The 24,989-nt window shown below is 39.3% G+C and overlaps 1 protein-coding gene across 2 annotated transcripts in view; it reads left to right on the top strand.

Annotated features, from left to right (window-relative positions):
- RND3 (Rho family GTPase 3) overlaps positions 1–24,989 on the top strand; it is a 123,794-nt gene that overhangs the window by 25,425 nt on the left and 73,380 nt on the right. The window contains exon 1 of one of the 2 annotated variants that reach the window (XM_063647468.1): positions 22,876–23,277. The exons of the other annotated variant lie outside the window; for it this stretch is intronic. The gene's annotated coding sequence lies outside the window, so the exon portion shown is untranslated. Of the gene's footprint in view, positions 1–22,875; positions 23,278–24,989 lie in introns of those variants that run through there. 2 annotated transcript variants of the gene reach the window in all.

Raw genomic sequence — 24,989 nt, 5'->3', positions numbered from 1 at the left:
GCCACCGTGCCTGACCCTTGACCTCTGGTTTAAAGAAATGCATCCACAATGAATGAATCTCAAGCACTCATGCCAGAGCACTCTTTTAAGTGTGGGCATCTGACATGACTACACATCTGCTCAATCATGACTGCCTCAGGAACCGCTTGTTGTCCAGACAAAAAAAAAGGAGTTAAATTAGTGCTAGCCAAAGGTTGTCTGTTGCGTAAGCTGAGGACTTTTTGAGGCCTGGCTAAGGTTTCCTGTCCTGCACAGCCAGGTGTTTGCATTGGCAGATGTGGCATCACCACAGTCTCTGCCAAGAGGTGGCTGGACTTCTTGACTAAAGCAGTAGTGAGCAAGAAAGAGCTGACCCAGAGATTACGTTTTTGCTTACCCACAGCAGTGTACTTTTTATGCAGACACTGCCTTTGCATCTGTTTTAGACTTTATTTATTCATTAGTTCTTCTTTCTAGGTCAATGAGAAGCCAAAGAGAAGAGGGTCTTGCAGCTGGAGGGGATAAATATGTGATGGGGTGTGTGGGTGGTCATTTAATGTTGCTTTCTGGGCTGAAATGATGCTGGTTTGTTATATTGTCTGTGGAAGTAGCAATTATCCTTTTCTCTTTGACTGAGGTAGTTATTTTTGGTAAAAGCTATTAAGTCTTTTGAGTAAGAACATTTTGGGTACCCTGTGGTTGGCTGTCTATGTTTAGATCACTTGATCTGTGACCTTGGACAAATCTCCCAGCCTTTCCATTTCTCTCTTGTTAAGTTGAAAATGATAGAGTGACTTTTCAGTAACTAGACAATTAAAAAAAGGTTTTAAAGAATTTTTTAACTTCTAGAATATTATTTCAATTCAATTATGATTTAATGTTATTTCAATTTTTTAACTCCTAGAATGTTAATTCACATTTTAGCAGAGAAAAAAATCTTATTTATGTATTTACTTAAACAATTACCCCAGTTGCCACTAATTCATTTTGTGCTTTGGACACCACATCATATCCATAATGTATCCAACATTTGAATGCAGGAACCATACCCTTAGTTTCCTAAAAGTTTCTATGGTATGATTGTCTCAGTCCAAATTATGGTATATTGTTTCAAGTTGTGAACCTTTGGAGTATTTCTCTTCTGGGTAGCTCTAAAAAGCCTCTTCACTTCTACCTGGCTATTTGAGTGTAAGGACCAAAAAAATTTAATGAATACTATATATATAACTACACATATATTCTGTAAAATATCGCTGTGCTTTGCTATGAGGAAGACCCTGCTTTGCTATGAGGAAGACCCTAAAGGAATTGTAAACAATGTCTCTGGAGTCAACTATAGCAGTTTACATGAGAAAGATAATTATCGCCCAAAAAGCAGTATATAATCAAAGTCGAGTAATGATATAGACTATAAATATAAATGAGAAGAATCTCTCTTCACTATCCACTTAACCAATACTCTGGAAGAAATTCAGGTCTTCATTCACCCCATCAAATACGCTGAACTTTGTCATAGCATACTGTCTGCTCAGAGCTAGTGTGCACCCCTCTGCTAGAGCCACTTGAACAGTGTGCAGCCCAAGTGTGTTTGTTCCAAACTGTGAGTGGCACTTGTTATTAAAATCATGTAACATAAATCGATGAAATATCGTACAGAAAGTGAGGTATGGGTTTTTTTGGTATGAAAACTAAATTGATTGCATTATGAAGACTTTTAAATATGAATGCCTAAAAACAATTACTAATGAATTAAATATTGCAAGAAAACTTTTATTTATTTATTTATTTATTTATTTTTGAGACGGAGTCTCACTCTGTCGCCCACGCTGGAGTGCAGTGGCGCGATCTCGGCTCACTGCAAGCTCCGCCTCCTGGGTTCCCGCCATTCTCCTGCCTCAGCCTCCGGAGTAGCTGGGACTACCGGCGCTCGCCGCCACGCCTGGCTAATTTTTTTGTATTTTTAGTAGAGACGGGGTTTCACTGTTAGCCAGGATGGTCTCGATCTCCTGACCTCGTGATCCGCCCGCCTTGGCCTCCTAAAGTGCTGGGATTACAGGCGTGAGTCACCACGCCCGGCCAAGAAAACTTTTTTTTTTTTTTTTGATTTATTAATATTGTGTTTTTTTTTTTTTTTTTTTTTTTTACATTTTTTTTCTTTTATTATTATTATTATTATTATTATACTTTAGGTTTTATGGTACATGTGCACAATGTGCAGGTAAGTTACATATGTATACTTGTGCCATGCTGGTGCGCTGCACCCACCAACTCGTCATCTAGCATTAGGTATATCTCCCAATGCTATCCCTCCCCCCTCCCCCCACCCCACAACAGTCCCCAGAGTGTGATGTTCCCCTTCCTGTGTCCATGTGTTCTCATTGTTCAATTCCCACCTATGAGTGAGAATATGCGGTGTTTGGTTTTTTGTTCTTGCGATAGTTTACTGAGAATGATGATTTCCAATTTCATCCATGTCCCTACAAAGGACGTGAACTCATCATTTTTTATGGCTGCATAGTATTCCATGGTGTATATGTGCCACATTTTCTTAATCCAGTCTATCATTGTTGGACATTTGGGTTGGTTCCAAGTCTTTGCTATTGTGAATAATGCCGCAATAAACATACGTGTGCATGTGTCTTTATAGCAGCATGATTTATAGTCCTTTGGGTATATACCCAGTAATGGGATGGCTGGGTCGAATGGAATTTCTAGTTCTAGATCCCTGAGGAATCGCCACACTGACTTCCACAATGGTTGAACTAGTTTACAGTCCCACCAACAGTGTAAAAGTGTTCCTATTTCTCCACATCCTCTCCAGCACCTGTTGTTTCCTGACTTTTTAATGATTGCCATTCTAACTGGTGTGAGATGGTATCTCATTGTGGTTTTGATTTGCATTTCTCTGATAGCCAGTGATGGTGAGCATTTTTTCATGTGTTTTTTGGCTGCATAAATGTCTTCTTTTGAGAAGTGTCTGTTCATGTCCTTTGCCCACTTTTTGATGGGGTTGTTTGTTTTTTTCTTGTAAATTTGTTGGAGTTCATTGTAGATTCTGGATATTAGCCCTTTGTCAGATGAGTAGGTTGCGAAAATTTTCTCCCATTTTGTAGGTTGCCTGTTCACTCTGATGGTAGTTTCTTTTGCTGTGCAGAAGCTCTTGAGTTTAATTAGATCCCATTTGTCAATTTTGGCTTTTGTTGCCATTGCTTTTGGTGTTTTAGACATGAAGTCCTTGCCCATGCCTATGTCCTGAATGGTAATAACAGAACGAAAGACAAAAACCACATGATTATCTCAATAGATGCAGAAAAGGCCTTTGACAAAATTCAACAACCCTTCATGCTAAAAACTCTCAATAAATTAGGAATTGATGGGACGTATCTCAAAATAATAAGAGCTATTTATGACAAACCCACAGCCAATATCATACTGAATGGGCAAAAACTGGAAGCATTCCCTTTGAAAACTGGCACAAGACAGGGATGCCCTCTCTCACCACTTCTATTCAACATAGTGTTGGAAGTGCTGGCCAGGGCAATTAGGCAGGAGAAGGAAATCAAGGGTATTCAATTAGGAAAAGAGGAAGTCAAATTGTCCCTGTTTGCAGATGACATGATAGTATATCTAGAAAACCCCATTGTCTCAGCCCAAAATCTCCTTAAGCTGATAAGCAACTTCAGCAAAGTCTCAGGATACAAAATCAATGTGCAAAAATCACAAGCATTCTTATACATCAATAACAGACAAACAGAGAGCCAAATCATGAGTGAACTCCCATTCACAATTGCTTCAAAGAGAATAAAATACCTAGGAATCCAACTTACAAGGGATGTGAAAGACCTCTTCAAGGAGAACTACAAACCACTGCTCAAGGAAATAAAAGAGGATACAAACAAATGGAAGAACATTCCATGCTCATGGGTAGGAAGAATCAATATCATGAAAATGGCCATACTGCCCAAGGTAATTTACAGATTCAATGCCATCCCCATCAAACTACCAATGACTTTCTTCACAGAATTGGAAAAAACTACTTTAAAGTTCATATGGAACCAAAAAAGAGCCCGCATCGCCAAGTCAATCCTAAGCCAAAAGAACAAAGCTGGAGGCATCACACTACCTGACTTCAAACTATACTACAAGGCTACAGTAACCAAAACAGCATGGTACTGGTACCAAAACAGAGATATAGATCAATGGAACAGAACAGAGCCGTCAGAAATAATGCCACATATCTACAAGTATCTGATCTTTGACAAACCTGACAAAAACAAGAAATGGGGAAAGGATTCCCTATTTAATAAATGGTGCTGGGAAAACTGGCTAGCCATATGTAGAAAGCTGAAACTGGATCCCTTCCTTACACCTTATACAAAAATCAATTCAAGATGGATTAAAGACTTAAATGTTAGACCTAAAACCATAAAAACCCTAGAAGAAAACTTTTTAAAAATTAGGGGCAGAAATCAGAAAAATTTATAGGAAGACTCCGCACTCACAATACTTGGAAGGTTCTTGCTCCATTTTAAATCAACCAAGACTGGGAATCACGGAGGATGCATTACGTGTGAATTGTATGCAAGATGCTGTAGAATTCCTATTAGCAGACTCTTAATCACAGGAAAACATGCCCCTGAATCAAAAGCTTAATGAAATAATGTACAGTTTTAAACATTTTAAATTGGAGTATTTATAAAGTGTATGTATCATTGTTAATTAAGATTCCTTCTCTGATCACTTTTTTCTTTTTTTTTTTTTTTTTTTTTTGCTGTTGTAGTTGATTGGCAAATCAACTACTGGTCTTGCTTTCATCAAATTAGAGAATTTCTACTATATTGAGGATTTGGGAAAAGATAAAATCAGTTTTGTTGAATAGTTGGGAACTTGACTGTAAAATTGTTGGTGTGATTTTCTCACTATAGAAGAACAAAGCAAAAAAAAATTTTTTTTGAGATGGACTCTCACTCTTGTTGCCCAGGCTGGAGTGCAGTGTCATGATCTCAGCTCATTGCAACCTCTGCCTCACAGATTCAAGCGTTTCTCCTGCCTCAGCCTCCCGAGTAGCTGGGATTACAGGCACATGCCACCACACCCAGCTAATTTTTGTATTTTTAGTAGAGATGGGGTTTCACCATGTTGGCCAGACTGGTCTTGAATTCCTGACCTCAGGTGATCCACCCCCCTTGGCCTCCCAAAGTGCTGGGATTACAGGCGTGAGCCACCACGCACGGCCCGAAGCTACATTCTTACTTAAGAATAAACACACAAATGGCAAGACAATGCAAACTTCAGAGCAGGAGAGGTAAAAATCCATGCATAAGAGTAAATAAAAGAGAAGGAAAGGCCCAGAAGAAGCTTTTGGAAAGATCTGGAAGAGCTAAGGACCTGATTATAAGTAGTAGGCCGTATTGATCCATTGACTAATTTTGATCAGAACAGTGAAATTATGAAAGCAATATTTTGAGGGAATTCTTCTGATAACAGTGTGCAGAATGAGATGGATCTTTAATGGCAAATATGTTTTTGAGGATTGTGCAAACTCAGATTATTGGTAATGCTGATCTGGAGCACTGTGATGAGAAGTATGAGGCTGAGGCTATTGTCTATAAGACGTGCTGTTTTCTACTCGTGATGCCTGACATGAGCAAGGGAAAGCAGGTTGCAGCACATCTATGCCTGATATTTGTAGGCCTCTGGTCAGATTAAGGGTAAAGATCGTAGAAGCATTTATGCCACCACAATAGCATGAGAGATTATAGAAGAAGGTATAAAATTTTTTTTTTTCAAATACATGCTAATTTGGTTCCATGGATAAAATTATGTCATAAGTAGAATTTTTAATTTCTGTTTTGGAGTCAAGCAAGATTATGCTTTTCCTTATTATTCACATAAGGGAATCATTAGAATATAATCATGAAGAGCAGCAACACAGGATTTCGAGTAAGACAGAATTTTGTTCAAAATCCAGACCTGCCATTGGCTAGTTAAATAATTTGAGACAAATTTCCTGAACTCCTTAAAAATTTATTAAGTTGCTGTAAAATGGGAACTAAGTTACCTAGCTCATAAGGATCCAAAATAATAAGTTTATTGGCTAATATTAAAGGCAGTTAGCATACTGCCTATCACAAGCGTGGTCAATGAAATTCTGCTTAAAAATATTTTACTAATTTTTTTCTCATTAGGCCTTAAAAATAAAAATCCGTAAGATTATTATTCTAATGGTTGGAATTTTCTAGCTTCTGAGCCCCCAAATGAAACTGAACTAACTCTAGATAGAAAAATAAGTTAAAAAATATTTTTCCAGGTTTTTGGAAAAGAGATACCATTTCTTTTTCCACAAGAAACTAGATGTTATGAAATTCCTCCTCTGTCTGAGCCACTGTTTGCCTACTCTTTAAAGGCTTTATAAATGAGGGATCATCATGATTTTATGGTCTGAACTACAGGATGTTGGTATACTCATATACAGACATTTCAATGTATTTTTTTTCTCCTACTTCTATCCCCTGGGCAGTGATTTCTTGGCAATTCACATGCAAACACTGGGCATCCATTCACGGAATTTCTCAGTTTGTTTAGGAGAAGTTGTGATGTTCATTTGCCATAGGGTTTTGGCAAACTCCTGACAGAGAATTTCTTTATAAAAAAGGACAGAGCACTTAATTTGGCATGGCTCTTTCATCTGTAGGTTTGTATTTCCTGTCTTCTAGCATCGTTAAAAATATGTAGAAGCACACACATACCCATTCATTAAGCACTTTGAAGCAGCAGTTTGTAATATTTCCAAACAAAACAGTAGTTTACCAACATGGTTGAGTGTCTCAAACATCTCTTTTCTATTGAATTCTACCAACTGATATTTGAGACAAAAAAGGAAGCCAAAAATGTAGGTTCTGGCTAGTTGTATAGTGTGTTGCTTGTGGTAAAGGAAGATTCAAATCAATTCTAATCCAAGAGAAATATCAGGAGTCATCATATTGTTCAGGGTGTGAGTATCCTAGAACTGATTTCTTTGCAAAGCCTACTTCTTCCCTATGAACTTTTCTTTTGAAGCAAATGGTAAGCTTTTTTTGTAATGTAAAAATGATAAATTTTTTTTCTTTTTAAAACAAATGGTAAGCTTTTGTTTGTAATGTAAAAGTGATAAAGCTGTGATATATTAAACACATATTATTTATAACAATGGCTTGAATTATTATAATCATTACCTCTATCACTGTTAATCATTCAAACACAGCTAATTCTAAGTCCTCAAGTGCTCAGAAAACAACATTAAAAAGTCTGACATTTGAAAAGTATGGAACATCATGGAACTGGCTTTAAAAAGGTATCCATTCGTGGCATGAAAATGTGAAGAACTTTCTTTCTTTGCAATGTGAGTTCAAGGAAACGCCCAAGAGTGGATGTTCCATTGTAAATGCTCTACCCCCAGCTTTTCAAAGGACACAGAAATTGCACCCAGCAAAGATGTCCTGTCAAAATAATTTAAAAGAAGAAAAAGAAAGTTGCTAGAGGGGAACTGGTACTCCAGATCAAAAAACAATTTTAAGTGGTCTATTTTGGTGGTCTGTGTTGAGACATACAACAGCCCAAGCTGCTGTTTTCCTAAGAGGTTAAATTTCAAAAAGAGGAAACAACAGCAAACAGGCTGCCAATTTACTCAACAATGTCACAACTGGCTGGAGTTCTGTTCAAAGTAAAACCGCTGATTTACAAATTCCTGGATTTACTCTCAAATATTAACACTTCTTAGGAAACTTTAGAGCTTATATGTCACATTTATGACTCCTAGGCAGACACAGCCCTCTCCAAACACATGGTCCTCATGACAACTCTTTGCCATGTATTTCAGCCCCACTAAGGGAAGCCACTGTCAACTCAACCTGTGATGCCAAGAAGCAGCCCAGGTACCAAGGAACACAGACTGGAGTCAACATTAGATGCGTTTCTGTATGGTGTAGTTTGGAGGAGGATGTTTACAGCACAATTCTACAATAATATGCTATAGCAGACAGAAGTTTCCCTTCTATCAGACACAAAGAACTAGTCAGGGAAGGCAAGCTGGCTAGACCACGGTTCAGTTTTTCTCGTCTCCTTTCTGCAAGTGGAAAATCTGCTGGCTGGCAGTGGAAATAATAGGGAATCCACCTCAGAATGTTGGAGAAGAGGATGGGGGAGGAGTTGCAGTTCAGGAATCCTTCAAAGAAGATGTGTGGGGAGTGGAAGACAGCACACAGAAACAGGGAGAAGTAAGTGTTAAATAGCCAGTAACTCTAAAAATTCAGAGAGGTGTAACAGCATTTAAACATTCTATATCCCAAGCAGTGCTTCCCTCCAGAAAGCAGAAATTTCTCCAGGTTACTCAGCTGTAAGAAGGGTCCAGGCTCCAGTCAGAGAATAAATTTAAAGTAGGTGTGGTGAAGGTTGCAGGACTGCATATATAAATATACTAATTTAATTTTTTTTCCTTTCTTTCTTTCTTTCTTTTTTTTTTTTTGAGATGGAGTCTAGCTCTGTCACCCAGGCTGGAGTGCAGTGGCATGATCTCAGTTCATTGCAAACTCTGCCTCCTGGGTTCACGCCATTCTCCTGCCTCAGCCTCCCGAGTAGCTGGGACTACAGGCACCCGCCACCACGCCAGGCTAATTTTTTGTGTTTTTAGTAGAGACGGGGCTTCACTGTGTTAGCCAGGATGGTCTCGATCTTCTGACCTTGTGATCCTCCTGTCTTGGCCCCCCGAAATGCTGGGATTACAGGCGTGAGCCACCGCGCCCGGCCTCTAAATGTATTTTTTAAGAAGAGAAACAATGTACACTCCTTTTTAAGAAGGGAAATGCGTACTCCTTTAACTAGAAAAGGACTCAAGTTGTCATTCAAAAAAATATGTGTGCAAACAACTAGAAAAACATAAGACACTCCACTAAAAGTTGCATGACTATAAATTGTACTGTATGCATTCATTTTTATATATTTATGTGTTTGTTATTTCATCTGTGTCTATTATCTATCTATCTATCTACTTATCTATCTTCATGATCATCATCTGTCTCCTTGTTAGTTTACCTAGTTATCCTTGGAAAAGGAACAGCTATAAGAAAAATTATTAGGGGAAATAATAGTGTTAATCATAACTACATACAAAGTTTCTATGACATCGCTAGGTGTTTTTAAATAAATCTCTGTTATTCATCTAGAAATGAAAACACACATTGTGATAGAGCACATATTAAACACCTTATTGCTAACTGAGTTATGTCTATCTTCTGTAAGTACATAAGTAGTAGCTAAGATTTATTGAGTGGTTCTCACCTGCCAGCCTCTGTGCAAGGCACTTCACATATATCATGCATTTGATCCTTATAAGAATTTTAATGAGATAGAGCTCATTATTATCGTCTTTTTCAGTTGATGAGACTGAGGCTTGGAGAAACAACTTGGCAAAGGCCCACTAAGTATAGCCATGTGTCATGTTTCAGGGGATAAATGATTTGACTCTAGATTTATCCAAGTTTGTTCAATAACTAGTAATGTTGTAAATGGATCTTCATAGTTCCTAAGAAAGAGATTTTAGAGGATTTGGAGGAAAAAAATGCATGAAAAAGCCTAGTGGGCTGAAGAGTTAATGGACTTTGGAAGCAGATGGCCTGGGTTTATATTCTGGCTCTACCACTTTGTAGCTGCGTGATCTTAGGCAACTTATTGATATTTTGGAAAGTGAGATTATCTTTCGTTGTTTAATCTTGCCAAATGAATGTGTAACTTTAGCACTGACTTTACTGAATCCCTTTAGTTCTTTATGTAGGTGATGGTCATAATTAATTTTATAACTATATTTCTTAACCAGAAATAAATAGAGCTAGTAATTCTTTTTTTTTTTTTTTGGATCTTTCATAACAAGCAGGTAATGTTTTTCAAGTAATATTTTCAAGCTGTCATACGAGGATGACACTGAAAAGTACCCACCAGAAAGACTTACTTGGGTTATTGTCCACAGCTAGATATAATTCATTCTTGCTCTTAGGTTACAATAAGGGAAACTCGAAGTTTCAAGAAAACATCTTATGAAAGATGGTTTCAATTTTAAATAATATTTACCAGGAATAATAAAATCCTAATAACCCTGTAACTAAGCTTTGGGTTACTTCTTATATGATTCACTTTAATCAAATGTGTAACCTCATGTATCATTTTTTTAAAGAATTTCCAATCCCAGCACTTTGGGAGGGTGAGGTGGGCGGATCATGAGGTCAAGAGATCGAGAGCATCCTGGCCAACATGGTGAAACTCCGTCTCTCCTAAAAATACAAAAATTAGCTGGGCATGGTGGCTCGCACCTGTAGTCCCAGCTGTTCGGGAGGCTGAAGCAGAAGAATCACTTGAACCCAGGAGGCAGAGGTTGCAGTGAGCCGAGATTGCACCACTGCATTCCAGCCTGGTGACAGAGCGACACTCTGTCTCGAAAAAAAAAAAAAAAAAAGGAATTTCCACTCTCATTTTGTTAGTTCCACAAAAACACTCAGAAAATGTTACTAAAAATGCCTCTTTATACTGAAAGGATTAATTTCAGATATCTTTTTATTTACCCCAGGTTAAGAGTATGAACCTTACCAACAAGTAAAAATGTGTCATGTTAATTTTTTCAACATCAGCAAACATGTCAAAAGATGGAGCACTGGAAGCTGCATTTTAAACAAATGCCCCAGGTAATGCATACTGAAAATGCAATCCTGATGTCCTAGGTGGCAGGATTATTGTTGTTTGGAGAATGCTCGTGTAAATTTTTTTTCCAGTCTTCTCTCCTCACTTTCCGTGCCTAAGGAGTCTAAGTCCCACTGCCCCTGCTAATTGTCCCTGGTTAATTAGAATGAAGAATGACCCCTGAACCAACATGGGCCCATGAGCCGCACTGGTGAATTGTCATTCAGACCCAAAGGCTGGTGAGTCTCCCTGGGCATTGAGAAGCAACAGAAAGCCAGTATGTTCTTTGATTAAAGATTAATTTTCTAACCCCAGAGTTGGAACTAAAATATGTAGATATGATAGTGGCAAGAGACAGACAAATGCCTATGCAGATAAGGGGTGTCCCTGTAGAAACTCTGACCCGCCCAGGTCATTGTGCACCAGGGGTTTGCCTAAACATGCCCATGGTGAAAAATTTCATCCCTTAACACATGCAGTGTACAGTGGCTCAGACTAAGGGCCTGCAGGCACATTGGAAAGACAGGGTAGAGTCACCAAAAATTCGCTCCTTATGCAGGGGAAGAGCCTGGCCTCCAGCTTGTGTGTGGTGGCCTGGTATTCAATTTGTGAGATGGAAACCTGTGTCCAGGACCCCTTTCTTTGCTGACAGCTTTCCTTTCGCTTAATAAATTCCACCCTCCTCACCTGTCAATGTGTCCACATGCCTAATTTTTCCTGATTTGAGACAAGAACCCAGATTCAGCTCAACTAAGAAGCAAAAAATCCTGCATCAGATCTACAGATAGATAGACATAGATCTAGATATAGATACAGATATAGGTGTAGACACAGATGTAGATACAAATACAGATAAAGGTATCTTTACAGAGAACACACCCGCATAGTATGAGTAAAACAAAAAGTTAACACCACTCCCCAAGCCAAGTATGTAAAAAGAGGAGACTAGCTTAAGAGAAATAAAATCTTGTGGCTTCTTATTTCCCAGGAAGATTATAGTGTATGCCAAAAATGGATGTAATATTTAGTCTCAGTTGGGATTGCCTGTCTTACATTTAAGGCAGATGGGCTTCAACTACTATAGCAGATAATTGGTGACCTAAGGCAGAAAGCTTTGTTACAAGGTGGCAGATGGAAGGAGAGAGGTACAAGTTCCCAAAAATGACTCTCCCAGAGTATCTTAAAATACTCCTGGACAGGGATGATCATCTTTGGCCCATTTGCCAAGAAAAACTGAGAACAGATTCCATAAAGAAAAAATTAAACCGATATGAGTAGAGAAATGTGTCTTGCACTTGGTTTGTATGAGATATCATAGATTCCTCCTAAAAAATCCCTTACCTTTGATTTTTTTCTTGATATCACGTGTAGTTTTCTGTTCTTTGTAATGAAATAATTCCTAACCAAGATTGCCACAATAGGCAAACAATTAGAAATATTAGAGCATGAATTTACAGGGTACCTTGGCTATTTGTTTCATTGATGCCTGAAATTCCATATTAGGTTTTTATTTTTTTCATGTCATTTTTAATTTCATGTCATTCTTTCGGTTTCTACTCATTCAAATATAAATATCTCTGAGAATAGCAATTACTCCTGAGTCCATATATTATGTATACCCTCAGAATTATATCAGAAATTTTTCTTGTGAACACTTTTTGGTAGAGAAAAAAGCACCTGATGTGGTAGGAGGGGTGGAAGTGATGCTACTGTCCTTGCTGCCAACTTCTTCTACAATGACTGCCCCTGCCACTGTGGTCTTCCTAAAGATGGGGGTCTTCGTTCCTAAAGTATGATTCGGAGAGCCCCTTGTTACTGTGTTCTACCTGGCAGGATTTGAGTTAGGCATTTCAGATGTATTCAGGCAGGAATTTCTCACAATAACCCTATGATGTTGGCATTATTATTAATGTTCTACAGATGAAGACTTACAGACTTAGAGGATCAGAGTGGTAAAGAAACTAGCTCAGAAAGAGCTGAATTGGAACCCAGGTCTGTCTGCCTGACTCAAAGTCTGTGGATTTTTTTGTTTTGTTCTTTTTGAGACGGAGTCTTGCTCTGTCACCCAGGCTGGAGTGCAGTGGTGCAATCCTGGCTCACTGCAACCTCTGCCTACCAGGTTCAGACAATTCTCCTGCCTCAGCCTCCTGGGTAACTGGGATTACAGGCAAGCGCCATCACGCCTGGCTAATTTTTGTGTTTTTAGTAGAGACAGGGTTTCACTATGTTGGTCAGGCTGGTCTCCAACCTCTGACCTTGTGATCCACCTGCCTCGGCCTCCCAAAGTGCTGGGATTACAGGTGTGAGCCACCGCACCCAGCCAAAGTCTGTGTTTTTAACCATGGATATAACAAAAGAAGAGATGTGAGTAAATAGGGGACATAAGTAAAAAAGGAAAGTTTTGAATGTCTATGACATTTCTACAATTTAACTTTTTGCCCAAGAATCTCGTTAATAGAAAATTAATGTTTTTAACATTTATAACGTGTAACAAGATGCACTATGTTAACTGTGAAAATTGATCGTATTATTACATATAGATATGTACAACACCACATTTTCCTAAATTTATCATTCTCTAGTTCCAGTTTCCAGTAACTCTCTGTAAATAATCACAATAAGAGGTAGTTTTGAAGGATTTTTGATCACAAGAATGTTCATGCTTGCAGTGTATATAGGTAATTACTAAAATGTATAAGATGGACATAATCAAAAACTGCTTAAGAAGGATAAAACTTCTTTAAAATGTTAGATATGTGTAATTTATTACTTTTAAAATATCAACAAACTGTCTGTACCATAATTTTAACTGGAAGATGCTATCTTTTTAGACACTTTGCATAGAGGTAGCCATTAAGGGCAAAAACTCCATTTGAAGACCATTTGCCCTATATAGTGGGATATTTCTGTAAGGTTACAATTGGAATATTTATTTTGCTTCTTATGTATAGGTTATATGCTACTTTAACTTACCTTTCAACACATCATTAAAAATAAGCTTGTCCATGTTTGATAAATACTCTGTGAAGTGGCAATCTCATGCATGAAGTCCTTTTAAGAATGAAAATAAAATGACTTTTCTCATAACAATGCCTGGTAGAGAGAAAAACTTTATTAAGTCAAGTTCTGTACTTTAAGAAATGTGATTAACTCCGAGTTCATTAGCACAGCCTAATACCCTACGTCATGAAATATGAGCATTTAGAGAAGCTTTTTTCTAAACTTTAATTAGAAAATGAATAAATTAAAAATAAATATAATTCTTTTGACAGTTGAACAACAAATGCATATGATCACAAGATCTATTTGGTGAGAGAATAATCCATATTTCAATGATATGAAATGGTCAGATAATTGCTTGTCGGCCTCTTGGCTGAGGTCAAGTGAAATGGTCAGATGGTCTGGGCTATATTGTGGTCTCTTCACCAATTTACTTGCTGCTCCTTGGATTCTAGCTTTTAAACAGAAAAGAATTACTATCCTCACTACTTGGGTTCATACCCACTTGGTAGAATAAAATAGCAAATTGTCAATTGTTCAGTCTACATACAAAGTATAGATTTTTCTGACTGGATAATGCGCAGTAAAAGCAGACTGCTGGCATGACTGGTTAAGCTTTTGTATTAACACAATTGACTACAGAGTTGCTCACTACCTTAGGAAGTTCCGCTGACAAGTTCTGGCAACTTGCCCACAAAAATTGGGGTCAACATCACCAACATAGTTATAAAGCATTTTGAAAATAAATATATACAAACATAAATTTCGCAGACAAGATAGATTAAGATATGATTATTTACCTTACAAATAGTGATCACTCTTCCTTGATTTATTAAATAATGCTATTGTGCAGTGTATTTAAAAAAGTTACATTCACAAAAATCTCCTTTATCCACAACTTTCAAGGAATACAATTATTAAAAAGATATTTGTGTTAATTCTTGTAAATGGGTTCGTATTAGCCATTTTATTTAGACAAGATGGAGACATAATAGTCTTCAAATAATATAGGGATGCTAAGATTTGGCTCCAATCCCACCTTTAGGCATAGGGTGTGAGAGAATAAACAATACCTTACTATAGGCTTTTAGGTAATAAAAAGAAATAAGCCCAAACTGTAACATAAAACTAGGTAATGGATCTCACATGTTTACAGAGATTATTCCTGCCATAAAGTTAAAAAAAAAAAAAAAAAGGAATGGCATAAGGTAATTCCCTCCTTTGTAGCTCTTGGGTTGGTTTACCATAGAAGGTGACATGTTGCACTCACCACCTAGGGCATTCATCCATTCTGAAATCCAAGCCTGACAGAGTAAAGCGGGAGAGAAAGAGCAACTCAGACTTCCCTGTCCCACCTCCATAAACTCTCCTTTTGTGCTTCCACTTTGCTGACTGAGAACCCATCTTTCTCCACTGGTCCAAACCGTCCCATATTGAGTGGTGTGGCCTCTTAGGTTTTAGCAACGTTACTACTGCCTTCAAACAGCGCCACCCCTGCTCATGCAGGAGATATGAAGCTACACAGTCTTTAACTGCTAAGTCTGGCTTTGTTCCTTGTTAACCATAGGAATGTGGCAAAATCAGAGCTACTCTAAATTTCACATGCTTTGCTGATTCTGTGTGTGTGTGTTTACAAGTTTGTGCAATATTAGGATATATACAAAATGCAGTATTGCAAAGAGAACTAACTTAAGAAATAACATTTTGTCTAAATAATTGAAGGCCCTGTGTACTTTTTTCCAATTATACCAACTTACTTCCCTGCCAAGAATCACCATTTTAAATTTGGTATCTATCATTGCTTGCATTTATTTCCTGCTCATTCCTTTTATGTGGGCTAACAATACTCTTTACATGTTTTTCTTAGTATGATTGATTATTTTATTTTATAATAAAATAAATGAAGTAAACTTTGGTTAAAAATGAAAAAGATATTTTTATAGAGAATAACATCAGGGTAGCTTTACTAATAGTCATAAAATAGACTTATTTTGAAGATGTTATTATTTTATACTAAACACACTTCCCCTTATACTACAGCACTTATTCTCTTGATCAAATTTGCAATTTTAGCACCTGTTGGATACTGAAAATCAGACAAATATTAAGAAAAAGTCTCAAGGCCAGGTGCAGTGGCTCACGCCTGTAATCCCAGCACTTTGGGAGGCTGAGGTGGGCGGATCATGAGGTCAGGAGATGGAGACCATCCTGGCTAACACAGTGAAACCCCGTCTCTACTAAAAATACAAAGAATTAGCCAGGCGTGGTGGCGGGCGCCTGTAGTCCCAGCTAGTCGGGAGGCGGAGGCAAGAGAATGGCCTGAACCCAGGAGGTGGAGCTTGCAGTGAGCCGAGATGGAGCCACTGCCCTCCACCCTGGGCAACAGAGCTTGACTCTATCTCAAAAGAAAAAAAAAAAAAAGAAAAAAATCTCATTTCTGAAATGAACTACACTATATAAAAGGGGAAAATTAAATAATCTAGAATGAGAGGAACTCAAACATAGAAAGATATAAGGAATTTTACATTTAAAAAAACTAAAGATATTTAGTGAAATATAAGAACAAAAGGCATGAAATTCAAGCTAAAATTCAGTTGGTTTAAGTTACAACTATGGTGACTATTAAGATATCTAAACTACAACATAGATCATTAGAACTCTTCAGTTTACCTTAGCAGCACTCTTCCAGATGGTTTTATAAAATTAGGAAATAGAACAAAAGAAATCAAATACAAAATAAGTATTTGTCAATACCCTTCTGGACTCATAAGGACAATTTCTTCCCAACCTTCATTTACCTTTTCTCATGAAATATTCAAAGAATAGACTAAGAGTTATTGAAATCATTTATCACTTTTCCCCTTCATGAAAACTGATGCCATTTTAGAGGTGTTGTGTATTTCTACCCATTGGAGCTTGAAAATCATAATTTCTAAACTGGGTTTTTCCTTTTAATAAATCATTCCAGTCTATCATTGTTGGACATTTGGTGGATGAAATTGGAAATCATCATTCTCAGTAAACTATCGCAAGAACAAAAAACCAAAAACCGCATATTCTCACTCATAGGTGGGAATTGAACAATCAGAACACATGGACACAGGAAGGGGAACATCACACTCTGGGGACTGTTGTGGGGTGAGGGGAGGGGGCAGGGATAGCATTGGGAGATATACCTAATGCTAGATGACAAGTTAGTGGGTGCAGCGCACCAGCATGGCACATGTATACATATGTAACTAACCTGCACATTGTGCACATGTACCCTAAAACCTAAAGTATAATAATAAATAAATAAATTAATTAATTAAAAATAAATAAATAAATATAAAAAAATAAATCACTCCATATATGGTTAAAGTGTGTGTATACTTTTTAAAAAAATATTTTATTCTACAAAATTTCAAAACAAGACAAATTAACTATCTGTATTTCAAAAAAGAACTCACTTAAAATGAAAAGGTTTCCTAAAATATTAAATATATGTTGAGGCCAGGACTTTGAGATCAGTCTGGGCAACATAGTAAGACTCTGTCTGTACAAAAAAATTAACAATTATCCACGTGTGGTCAGATGCCCCTGCAGACCCATCTACTCAGGCAACTGAGGCAGGAAGATCTCTCAGACCCAGGAGATGGAGGCTGCAGTGAGCTATGATCATGCCACTGTACTCCAGCCTGGGCGATAGAGAGAGATGCTGTATCTAAATAAATAAATAAATAAATAAATAAAACAAATGTATGTATGTGTCTTTATTTGAGAGTGAGGTTTTTTTTTTTTTTTTTTTTTGAGATGGAGTCTTGCTCTGTCACCAGGCTGGTGCAGTGGCAAGATGTCGGCTCACTGCAACCTCTGCCTCCCGGGTTCAAGTGATTCTCCTGCCTCAGCCTCCCGAGTGGCTGGGACTACAGGCGTGTGCCACCATGCCCGGCTAATTTTTTGTATTTTAGTAGAGACGGGGTTTCTCCATGTTGGTCAAGCTGGTCTCAAACTCCTGACCTCAGATGATACACCCGCCTTGGCCTCCCAAAGTGCTGGGATTACAGGTGTGAGCCACCATGCCAGGCCCTTTATTTCAGTTTTATAAAAATATAGGTATGTTCTTAAAACTGAATTTCAGAAACAACCTCTTCTGTCTCTCTCTTTTTGTGACAATTGGTCTGTACATATTTAAAAATGCATGCTGTATTCAAGGTACTGTCCAAAGCCTGGAAATCCTCCAAAGTTTTATTGTTGTATTTGTACCTACTATTTTTTCTCGTCACATTCGTAAAAGGTTCACAATCCTCCAAAATTATTGCTCTAAGAGTCAAGAAAATTGACTTTCTTAGTGCTCAAGAAAGAAATGATACTGGCAGTACTGTGCCTCCAGAAAGGAAACCCATAAGGCCTTGCTCTGATATTTGAAACAATGGATTTCAGCAACGATGTAGGTCTTGTCAGCCACTGTTTATTCACACACAAAAAAATATTTCTAATTCTTCTCTTAGAAATGAAGAGATCACCAGCAGGTATGCTTCATTCTACAATGATCTATCTCTTTTGGAAAACTTGTTCAGATAAAATCTAGAGATAAAATTCTTGCCGTCTCAAAAACAGCTGGTTCATTGGCACGGACATGAGGGGATAGGGATATGTAATAATATTTAAGAAAGAATTAAACTTGACTTAGCAGTTCTTGGAAAAACTGATTTAAGCAAACAGTTGACCTGAAGGATTTGAATTCTCTGAAATTTTTCCTTCAAATTTTAATCTTTCATAGATATTTAGAAATATATATTCACTAGAAAATAAAAATGCCGTTAGATAATATGAGACAGACCAACAGTACAGGTAAAAGGAAAACGATACATTCTAGACTATTTTCCTGGGAGTTCCAAGTTCTAAAGTTAGCATACTAATACAGTGGGGGAGTACAGACGTGTTTGTGTACAACAAATCAATTGCATAGAATTCTAATCTCAGAGACTTTGGAAATACTAATCTTGCTACTCGGAGGGTCATAGTAAGTTGAGAATTGGCCTGACCACTTTGGAAGTAACATCTAGTCAAATCTTTTAGCCTGGAATAAAATCCAAGTCATGATTTTCAACTTTTAAAAATGTCTAAATTGTTCAAATAATGGTGTCAAAGTGTTATGGTACAAAAGTGATGGAATTTGGCTTAAAGTTTTCCAAGTAATTGCTTTTCTTTTTTAAAAAATATGCCTTCGTTTTTTTCTTTTAATCAGAGTAATACATGTACATTATTTTAAAAGCAAGCCAGTTGTAGATGTTATCTCTTGCTCTGCTATTGGGAAAGTTAAAAATTTAGCTTTCTCAACCTATATGCTATTTCTCACCTCACCAAAAAATCACATGCACTTACCTTACCCTGAAACAAAATTGTTAATATAATGGAAATACTAGTCACAGATGTTACTTATAATTATGCTTCTTTTTGTATAACTTGCTTTCCCTGGAGTTAAGTATTACCTCTTTTTTTTTCTTACTTTTTAATGTACCAATTGCTAATTCATCCCTAAACTTTCTGCCAAAACTGTCCTAGGTATTCCAACATATTGGTTATTCCATCTGGAGCCCTCCAACCTCCTCACCAGTCTGGACTGGTTTCTCTCAGACCACAGGCAGCTGATGTTCTAGAACTTTTCTTCATCAATATCCTGGGAATTTCCTTTCTTCTCTGTTTCTCAACGCTTGTTTCCTGTATCCTCTAGCTACTTCTGTTTTGGGTTATTCCCTCATGTTGCTTAATCACATCCTCCAATAGCTCTTAAAACATGGTATGTGGAAGTATTTTTTGAGATCTTGCAATTGAAAATACTTATTTTTCTACCTGCAGTTAACTATTTTCTTTTATTTATTTATTTATTTTTATTTTATTTATTTATTTTTTTGAGATGGAGTGTCGCTCTGTTGCCAGGCTGGAATGAAGTGGCACGATCTTAGCTCACTGCAGCCTCCGCCTCCCAGATTCAAGTGATTCTCCTGCCCCAGCCTCCTGAGGAGCTGGGACTACAGGCGCCTGCCACAATGCCCAGCTAATTTTTTGTATTTTTAGTAGAGACGGGGTTTTACCATGTTGGCCAGGATGGCTTCAATCTGTTGACCTCTTGATCCACCCAGCTCGGCCTCCCAAAGTGCTGGGATTACAGGCGTGAGCCACTGCGCCCAGCCTCGTTCACTATTTTCTACCCTCATATTTGTCTTTTAAAATTTCTTGGCATGGAATTCTAGGCTGGAATAATTTTCTCTCAGGTTTTCAAAGCAATTTGTTCATTATTTTCTACTTTCTAAGGTTGCTTTCTGACCTTAGAAATCTTTTCTAATTTCAATCTTTTCAAGTGACCCTTCTATTCCTGGCATTTTAGCATTTTATATACATGTGCCTTTAGTTGAGTATTCAAAGTTCATTTTTCTGAAAATCTGAACTGATCAATCTGAAAATTTATTCATTTCCATTCTGGGAAACATTTCTGTATTATTTGCTTGACAATTTTTTTTTCAATTTTATTTAATTCTCTCTTCTTATAACTCACATTATTATACTTTATTCTTTATCTTTCTTAAATTTTATCTATGATTTTCCTGTTTTATCTTGTCCTACATTGTAAAGTTTATCCTGAACTTTTTTATATTTCCAGTTTCCTGTTAACTTTTTAAGATAAGTTAACATATTTTTAATTACAAAGATTTTTCTCCGTATGATCCTTTTCATAGCCTGCTGCTCTTGTTTCTTTTAAATATTACTTTTTACATATTTTCCTACCCTCTAAATTGTCTTTATTTTCTCCAGATTCTTTTGTTTGTTTGTTTATGGCATTGCCCTTTATGTAAGTTTTTTCTGTAATATCTATTGATTTGGTTGTCAGCTGACATTTTAAATGCAAACTTGTTTTTGTTTGTTTGTCCTTTTTTTTTTTTTTTTTTTTGAGACAGAGTCTCGCTCTGTCGCCCAGGCTGGAGTGTAGTGGCGCCATCTCGGCTCACTGCAAGCTCCGCCTCCTGGGTTCACACCATTCTCCTGCCTCAGCCTCCCAGGTAGCTGGGACTACAAGGGCCCGCCACCATGCCCGGCTAATTTTTTTTTGTATTTTTAGTAGAGATGAAGTTTTACCATGTTATCCAGGATGGTCTCAATCTCCTGACCTCACGATCCACCCGCCTCGGCCTCCCAAAGTGTTGGGATTACAGGCCTGAGCCACGGCGCCCGGCCTTAAAGGCAAAGTTTTTAAAAATAAGTTGCTGACTAGAAACTTCGGTTTTCACATGGGTGAGGGTAGTTGGGCTGAACCACAGGGTAATCTGGTGGGGACCAGGCTGTTTGGGGGAGATCCCCAACTGTTAGCACTCCAACCACTCTCCACACCTTAGGGTAGTTCCTCAGATTTTAGTTCTTCAATTTCTTTTCTTCTTTTTTTTTTTAGACAGAGTCTCACTCTGTTGCCAAGCTGGAGTGCAGTGGCATGATCTCAGATCACTGCAACCTCTGCCTCTGGGGTTCAAGCAATTCTCCCACCTCAGCCTCCTGAGCAGCTGGGACTACAGGCATGTGCCACCACGCCCGTCTAATTTTTGTATTTTTAGAAGAGATGGGGTTTCCCCATGTTGGCCAGGATGGTCTCCATCTCCTGACCACATGATCCACCCACCTCGGCCTCCCAAAGTGCTGGGATTACAGGCGCAAGCCACCACACCCGGCCTAGTTCTTCAATTTCATACCTGGAGATTATGAACCTCGTTGCCAACCTTGAAAGAAGAAAGTTTGGGTCTCTCCATTCAGTATGTTAATCTTCACTTAACTCCCGTTTTCAGTACAGCATGTCAGACTAACTAACCCTCAGTAACCCTGGCATACCACCCTTTACAGCCTATCTTATTAAACTCCCTTATCTGCAGATTATGGGAGGAATGATCACCTGACTGGGTGTGGTAGTTGAGGGGTTCTAAGGATCCAATTTCTTCTTTAATAGACTTTCAACCTTTCTTCTTGCTTTCAGTCCCACTGAGAAGTGACAGCGTGCTGGCAGCCCTCGCAGCCCTCGCAGCCCTCGCTCGCTCTTGGCACCTGCTCTTGGCACCTCCTCGGCCTCAGTGCCCACTCTGGCTGCGCTTGAGGAGCCCTTCAGCCTGCGGCTGCACTGTGGGAGCCCCTTCTTGGGATGGCTGAGGCTGGAGCCGGCTCCCTCAGCCTGCGGGGAGGTGTGGAGGGAGAGGCACAGGCGGGAACCCGGGCTGCCCGAGGTGCTTGTGCGCCAGCTAGAATTCTGGGTGGGCGTGGGCTTGGTGGGCCCCACAGTTGGAGTGGCCAGCCGGCCCCTAGCAGTGAGGGGCTTAGCACCTGGGCCAGCAGCTGCAGAGGGTGCGCCGGGTCCACCAGCAGTGCCGGCCCACTGTTGCTGCGCTAGATTTCTCGCCGGGCCTTAGCTGCCGCCCTGCAGGGCAGGGCTTGGGACCTGCAGCCCGCCATGCCTGAGTCACGCCCCACCCCCCCACCCCACCCCCGCCCCCACCTGCCATGGGCTCCTGCGGGCCCAAGCCTCCCCAACGAGCACTGCTCCCTGCTCCAGGGCGCCCAGTCCCATCAACTGCCCAAGGGCTGAGGAGTGCAGGACCATGGCATGGGACTGGCAGGCAGCTCCACCTGCAGCCCCTATGCGAGATCCACTGGGTGAAGCCAGCTGGGCTCCTGAGTCTAGTGGGGACTTGGAGAACCTTTATGGAGAACTTTTATGTCTAGCTGAGGGATTGTAAATACACCAATCGGCACTCTGTATCTAGCTCAAGGTTTGTAAACACACCAATCAGCACTCTGTGTCTAGCTCAGGGTTTGTGGATTTACCAATGGGCACTCTGTATCTAGTTAAACTGGTGGGGACTTGGAGAACTTTTATGTCTAGCCAAGGGATTGTGAATGCACGAATAGGCACTCTATCTAGCTCAAGGTTTGTAAATGCACCAATCAGCACTCTGTGTCTAGCTCAGAGTTTGTAAATACACCAATGGACACTCTGTATCTAGCTAATCTAGTGGGGACCTGGAGAACTTTTGTGTCTAGCTCAGGGATTGTAAACGCATCAATCAACACCCTGTCAAAACGGACCAATCAGCTCTCTGTAAAACAGACCAATCAGCTCTCTGTAAAATGGACCAATCTGCAGGGTGTGGGTGGGGTCAGATAAGAGAATAAACGCAGGCTGCCCCCAGCCAGCAGTGGCAACCCATTGGAGTTCCTTTCTATACCGTGGAAGCTTTGTTTTTTCGCCCTTTGCAATAAATCTTGCTATTGTTCGCTCTTTGGGTCCACACTGACTTTATGAGCTGTAACACTTACAGCGAAGGTCTGCAGCTTCACTCCTGAACCCAGGGAGACCACGAACCCACCGGGAGAAACTAACAACTCCAGACGCGCCTCCTTAAGAGCTGTAACACTCACCGCGAAGGTCTGCAGCTTCACTCCTGAGCCAGGGAGACCACGAACCTACCAGAAGGAAGAAACTCCGAACACATCCAAACATCAGAAGGAGCAAACTCCAGACACGCCACCTTTAAGAACTGTAACACTCACCGCGAGGGTCCGCTTCTTATTCTTGAGGTCAGTGAGACCAAGAACCCACCAATTCCAGACATACCACCTTGCCCTTCTACTTTCACAGGTACTAAGGTCTCAAACTCATAAGTTTTTCCAGGGTTTTCTGCATTGAACAACTTTTTGTTTGTTTGTTTGGTTGTGGTAGTGAGGAATAGACCTTCCCCCTTTGAAAGCTTCCCTTGTTTCCTTTAGTCTGATAAATCAGTTACCACTTAAATATCTGCTTCCTAGCTTCTGAACTCATGCTGATAATGCCCATCTGCTGTCTTTACCTGCCTGGTGTCTCTGATGGCCATTTTTCTTAGGGGCTTTTTCAGTGCAAATAAATGACTCTCTAAGGAAAAAAAGAAAAAGGGGAAAACTCTGATTTATAGCATTTGCCAATTTCTAGTGGTGTAGATGCTCTTACTATGACTGTCTTCAAGCTACCAGTAATTTAACAGGCTTGCAAGAGTCCTGAATACTTATCAGTTATATCTCGGTAGCAGGTAAGTGCTATCTCCAGCCCAGCACTGTTTATGCCTTTGTTAGTTTTACTGTCTCTTTAGTAAGGCTTTTGGAGAGGGTTGAGATAAAAGTATATCTCTCCATATTTAACTGGAAGTCTCAATTTCTTGCCTATTTCTGTAGACATAAGCTGACTTGGAAAATTAGCTGCTTGAGTGGAGTAAATTAAAAATGGAAATTATATGGAATATATGTGTAGGGCTTTGCCTCAAACAATGACAAATTTGTTTTTTCTATAGCCCCGGCTATTCAGGGGATTGAGGCAGGAAGATCCCTTGAGCTCTGGAGTCCAGCAGGGGCAACATAGCGAGCCTTAAGAGAAAACAAAACAAAAAACAATGTTTCTTCTTTATTCAACGTCATTGCCCTAACTTTTCTTTAAGTTAATAAGGCTTCTTCCTGCTCATTCTTTCCCTAACATTCATAAACACATACAAAGTGACTAAGGGATTTAAAAGAAACAAAACAAAGTTCACTTCCTTAAACATAAGCCTTAAACCAAACGAGTTTACTTAGGAAGATGTGCTTTAAAACACTGAGAGGGGCCGGGCATGGTGGCTTGTGCCTGTAATCCCAGCTGAGGCGGGTGGATCCCGCGATCAGGAGATCGAGACCATCCTAACACGGTGAAACACCGTCTCTACTAAAAACTGCAAAAAATTAGCCGGGCGTGGTGGCGGGCCCCTGTAGTCCCAGCTACTCGGGAGGTTGAGGCAGGGGAATGGCGTGAACCCGGGAGGCGGAGCTTGCAGTGAGCCGAGATCGCACCACTGCACTCGCCACTGCACTGCACTGTCGCCTGGGCGACAGACTGAGACTCCGTCTCAAAAAAACAAACAAAAAAACACTGAGAGGATATTTAGGGCTATAATGTACTAACACCAACTCATAAGCATTATCAGTCATTTATATCTTGGAGGTGTGGAACAAGTAAACTGAGGTAATGAAATAATATTTGCCTTCACATTAGTCACTGCTCAGTCACTTAGAGATGTAAATTGCAGAAGATATACAACTTGTAAAAATTATCTCATTCTTTTTAATTGGATTGTGAAATATCTAATACCAGCTCCATTTTTAAGAAATGTTAATGCAAACCTGAGAGACTGCAAATACTGCCAGTGTTGCCTTCTATAGAAACAGGGAATTTGGCTGGATGATATCCCTGGACTAATCATCTACAATGTGGAAATACTAAGATCATGGCA

Source organism: Pongo pygmaeus, chromosome 11 (genome assembly GCF_028885625.2).
Source record: "Pongo pygmaeus isolate AG05252 chromosome 11, NHGRI_mPonPyg2-v2.0_pri, whole genome shotgun sequence".
In the NCBI taxonomy this organism is placed as follows: Eukaryota; Metazoa; Chordata; class Mammalia; order Primates; family Hominidae; genus Pongo; species Pongo pygmaeus.
This window is presented reverse-complemented; position numbering and strand designations above follow the sequence as displayed.